Source organism: Pteropus alecto, unplaced genomic scaffold (genome assembly GCF_000325575.1).
Source record: "Pteropus alecto unplaced genomic scaffold, ASM32557v1 scaffold131, whole genome shotgun sequence".
Classification (NCBI taxonomy): domain Eukaryota; kingdom Metazoa; phylum Chordata; class Mammalia; order Chiroptera; family Pteropodidae; genus Pteropus; species Pteropus alecto.
Window position 1 is genome coordinate 24434807 of NW_006434709.1, and position 5843 is coordinate 24440649.

Below are 5843 nucleotides of genomic sequence, written 5' to 3' on the forward strand. Positions count from 1 at the left end.
TTACACAACGTACAAAAATTAACTCAAAATGGATTAAAGACTTGAATATAAGACTTGAAACCTTAAAATTAAAACTCTTAGTAGAAAACATGGGAGTTAATCCACCTGACATTGGTCTTGGCAATAATATTTTGGATCTGACACCAAAAGCAAAAGTAACAAAAGCCAAATACATAAGTGGGACTACATCAAACTAAGAAACTTCTGAACAGCAATAGAACCATCAACAAAATGAAAAGGCAACCTACTGAATAGGAGAAAACATTTGCAAGTCATATATATGACAAGGAGTTAATATCCAATATGTAAAAGAACTCATGTAACTCAATAGCAAACAAAAAAATCTGATTGAAAAATGGGCAAAAGATCTAAATAGACATTTTTCCAAAGAGGGCATACAAATGGCCAACAGGTACATGAAAAGATGCTCAACATCACACTAATCTTCAGGGATATTCAAATCAAAACCACAATGAAATGTCATCTCACACCTGTCAGAATAGCTATTATAAAACACACATGCACGCACGCACACACACACATGCACACACACACACATGAAATAACGACTGTTGGCGAGCATGAAGAGAAAAGGAAATGCTTGCACATGGTTGGTGGAAATGTAAATTGGCGCAGCCACTATGAAAAACAGTATGTAGATTTCTCAAAAACTTAAAAATAGGACTATCATATGATCCAGCAATTCCACTTCAGTATTTATCAAAAAAAACAAAACAAAAAACAAAAAAAAAAACCTCAAAGAGATATATACACTCCTGTGCTCATTGCAGCATTATTTATAATGGCCAAGATGTGGAAACAGTCTAAGTAGTCATCAATGGCTGAATGGATACAGAAAATGTGGTATGTATATATATTATGCACAATAGAATATTCAGCCATTAGAAAAAAAATGAAATCTTACCATTTGCAACAACATGGGTGGATATTGAGAGCATTATACTAAGTGAAATAAGACAGAGAAAGACGAATACTGTATGATCTCACATGTGAAATCTAAATAAAAGGTTAAATAAAAAGCTTATAGGTACAGAGAACAGACGGGTGGTTGCCAGAGGTGGGGTGAAGGGGTGCAGCACAAAATGGGGGTCAAAAGGTACAAATTTCCAGTTATAAAATAAATAAGTCATTGAGATGTAATGTACAGCATGGTGACTGTCGTTGATAATAATGTATTGCATACTTGAAAGTTGCTAAGAGAGTAGATCTTAAAATTTCTCATCACAGGAAAGAAAATGTGTGGCTATGTAAGGTGACAAATGTTAACTAGACATTGTGGTGATCATTTCACAATATTTACAAATATCGAATCATTATATTATACATCTGAAACTTCTATAATGTTATAGGTCCCTTAAACCTTAAAAAATCCATGTCGGTAAAAGTATAAAAACATGCTTTGGGGATGAAAAAGCACCAAATTTAGAATAGAGATTACATTTGAAGGAGGGAAGTGATAAACCAAAGGTATAGTGGAAGCATCGATATATAGCTCTAATGTGTAACTTCATTAAAATATATGAAGCAAATAAAGCAAAAATGTAACCATTCACAAAACTTAGGTGGTGGGTATGTAGATATTTTATTGTTTTCTATATTTTCTACTTACCTGAAACATTTCATAATTTTTAAAATCTGAGTTTTGTCCATGTTGCAATTACATTCCTATAAGTAAAACAAATAGCAGGAGTATGGATTTATACATGTAAGTCAATGTATTAATGAAGGTCTGGAAGATGTATACCACTGACTGGCTAACTCTAAAGTAAGAAATGAAAATGAGGAGGGAGAAAGGGAAACTTCCATGTTTTGCACTATATGCTTCTGCATTGTTTGAAATTTTTATTTGAGAATATATCACTTGGGTTATAATAAAGAGAAAATACGATGGGATTGAGTCCAGGGAAATACTCAAAGGCAAAAAACCCAAGGAACATGGAGTTTAGGCCTCAGTTATATAAAAAAAAAAAAAACAACAAAAGAAAACAGAACCCTTCTTGAGAGAACCATCTCTCCTCTTCAGTACCAGTGAATGCTTTTAAGGGCACCTAAGAGTGCTAAAGTGTATGAGGCATTACAGGGGGAAAAGTATTACCAGTGTTATCCTGAAGCTACACTCTCTCAGCAGAAGGAGACTAAGCCTTATGATGACACAAAAATTATTACCATCCTATTTATTCGTGCAGGACAGTCGTTTTCAAACCAAGGGGTATTCATACCATGGAACCAGCTTGAGTCCTACAGATTAATGGCAAGACAGTGCTGGGAGGAGAAGGGCCTTGAGAAGATGTTCTTCGCATCTCCAAAGATGTGGAACACATTCTCATTAATCACAGTGAAATCAGAGCTCAGCAACAAAAGCAGCTGGCTTTAGAATGGGCTGTTTGCCAGGAGTCATTTATTTATTTGATGTTATGTCACTGATAAACTGTTGCAACCATGACACTCTGTGATTAAGCCAAATTTATTCAGATGCACACCACTGCCTCCTGGAAAAGTTCTCAATCTTTGTTAGGGACTACAAACTATTTGAGCAACTCAACAACAGGTCTCTAGTCCTAGCGACCAGTACTTAAAATGTAAATCACGCTCATTAAGGTACCTAAAGCAAAATGATGCAAGGGAGGGGAGACTATAGAACCACATTAGAGAATCTCAGAGTCAGGAGGCTTGCCCTTCATTGTTTACAGAAAGTCAAATAATTGGGCAATACGTAATAACAATACTATTTACCGTTTCTTCTGGACCAACCATATGGCCAGTAGGGTACTGAGTGCTATTTTTATCCTACTTCCTTTAACTGCCACAATCCCATGCAGGCAGCCGTGTCATCAGGCCATGCCCTCTGATCCCTCTGCCTGGAGCAGAGCTGAGTATCAACAGGAGGGTGATAGAAGTCTAGTTGGCATATCCTTTGACAAATCATTTTATTTTTCTGAACCCCAGAATCCTCTCCTTAATATTGGATAAAGATAAATGATATAATGAATATAAAAAGTTCTTGAAAATATTTAACTATTAATTTCTATAAAATCAAAATAAATGGTAATGAGGAATATAGTACTCTGCCAACATCCAAAACACACATTTCGCTGACACCTGTCCTCAGTTTCACAGGCACCATGTCATCTTCCCTCTCTCTCAAGAAAAGCATATTCTTGGCCTCTTTCCTCAAAGCAACACTATTTCCCTTCAAGTTCAAGTATCTAGAGACATCGAAGGGTTTCCTTGATATTTAGGTTGCCATTTCTACAGAATTCACTCGCATTTGGCATTTTGCTATGCAGACTTAGGAGACAGCTAGAGCTCTCAGAGAAAAAGGCTGTGGAATGAGACCTACTGAAGTGACAGGGTCGAGATGACTTCAGTAACTCCAATGAGTTGCTGGAGAGTTCAGCCAAGGACCACATTCCAAAATGACCTATACCAAATCCTCAGAAGACAAAGCAAGAAACAGACCAAAAAAGATGCTGGTACTTGAGTCCCCAAAATACAGCGATACAAACCAGGATCATTGCTCTATATCACGCTGCCCATCTTACAGCACGTTTCCAACACCTACTCCCCTTCCCACCATAGAAACACCAACCAGGTCTCTTTATGGAGATATTAAGTCTACAATGGAGACTTAATATTGTAGTTTTCATCTGAAGATGGCAAATCACTGCATTACCAACAAAAAACTAGAGTAGTTTTATTTGCTTTTATTTAAAAAAAAAAACCTTCCTCTTGTAAAAAAGAAAATGCAAATATAGAAAAGACTTAAATTCTCTTTGACTACTACCCCTAATTATTTTTAAGCATTTATAGGCATAGATACACACACACGAAATTGTTATTTGTGTTACATAAATGGTGTTATACTTTTAGTATGCTAAACTTCAGATAAACGTCTATCTTCTGTAAATAACTTTTCCGCAAAAATATGTTTAGGACTTCTGTGTTAACTCTGAATCCTGTTTACAAAGAATCTGTTCCATGAAACTTGACAAGATTTGAGTGTATTCTATTTATTGTTATTTAGAAAAAGTGATGATAATTTCCATTTCCAATTGAGAAGAGAGAGGAACAGAAAAAAACAACAGCTGGGCTGGTTTCAGGGACCTTAGGTGCCCTGGTTGTGGGTTCAATGATTCAGTCCATACTTGATCCCTTGTTTATAAGTGACAGTCTCAAGAACCAGGCAAATCAGTGTAGACAAGAAAAAGATTTCATTTAAAATCCTTCATTTTACAGATAAGAAATCTGAGACTAAGAAATACTATTAACTCATTCAAGTTACATAACCCACGTTTCCTGGCTTTGCCCCAGTATTGGGTTTTCTTTTCCTATTTCCACAGCTCTGTCTCAAGGACCTCGGGAATAATCAAACGCTTGCAGCTCACCAGCTATGAAAGGTGCTGTATTGGATTTGTTCTTTGAGCTGGACACTGCATTAAATATTAAATTGATATTTAATCAATCAATAGTGATGGTGACAGATTGCTTTCAGTCACTTCCAAAGGTTAAAAAAGTCAATATTTGCTCAAGTGGGCAACCACAGGATTTCCGCCAACTACAAATAATATCTGTGGTGAGAATTAAATTTAATTAAGTGATGCATGTACTTTCTGTACAATGCCCGGTACATAAATGCTTCCTAGTGGTTTTTATTTTTATTTACGGATGCCCTGTTTGCCGGGAACATTCATTGCTCTAAATTGGAAGAAACTGAGGACCACCAAGTCCACTTGCCAGTACCTTAGCCCAAGTCGGCTTTCCAGCATTTTATTTTAATCAGAAATGGGGTGGTAATGGTTTATGGTGAGTACATTTGGGTCAATTCCAGAAGGAACAAAAATCCCATTTTATTTTATTAGGAAAAGTGTTGACTGCCACAATGGGAAAACACTTTTCCTACCTGGCTTCCTTGTTCAGTTATGAGTGGAAATGGTTTCTAATCTTCCTCCCAGGCCAGCCTTTCTCCATGTCTTCAGGCAACTGCAATGCGCCAGCTGGCAATGAGCTCCTGAGTTAAGAGACTCTTCTCAGGTTTTTCACATTTGCTATATTAACAAGTTTATCCATTTGATTTTTTCCAAGGCCTTCTTTCTAAATGAAAAGTAAACATGTCATTGTCCTTGGATAAGAGCCTCTTTGACCTTCCCTCTGAGCAGTTTACAAGATGCAGATGCTGTGTGGTTAGAATTTGGACCCAGGGAAACCCATCGGTGTTCTAATCATATATGTGTAAACCAAATGTTGGCCAAGTAATCCTGGCCCCATGAGCTGTAGGCAAAATTAACTTCAATTCCTATCCTATGCCCAGTAAAAGTCCAAAACATCTACACTCCCTACAAATTTTCCTTCAGATTGCTGGGCAGCCTCATTCTCATGGTCGCCTCTGCTCCAGGCTCCTATTTCTCATGGGCTTGCTATCTCCACTCAGCACTGAATTTCCACAAATGTCAAACTTAGCCTTATAAGCAACTTCCAATCAATCAATCAACCATCAAACATAGCCCCAAAGCATGTATGACTAGAATTCAATGAACTTAAGATTTTAGAATGAGGGGAGACAGAAGAGGGTGTTACAACTTTTATGTATCCCTGTTCTTAAAATGTCTTTTGGTCACCTCACCTTGGGGAATTTCCAGGGGCTGCTCCTATGAAACCAGCTTCACCCCCATCCTTCTGGCTTGTTACTTGTCCAACCTTCTATTTCATCTCAAGGAACTTCAAATTTCTCTCCTTCAGTTATGCAAAGCCATTCAGCTCTCCCAAGTTAAGTCAGCAAAACTGTTGGGTTTGGTGAATGAAAGTAATCTGAGACAAACTCATCA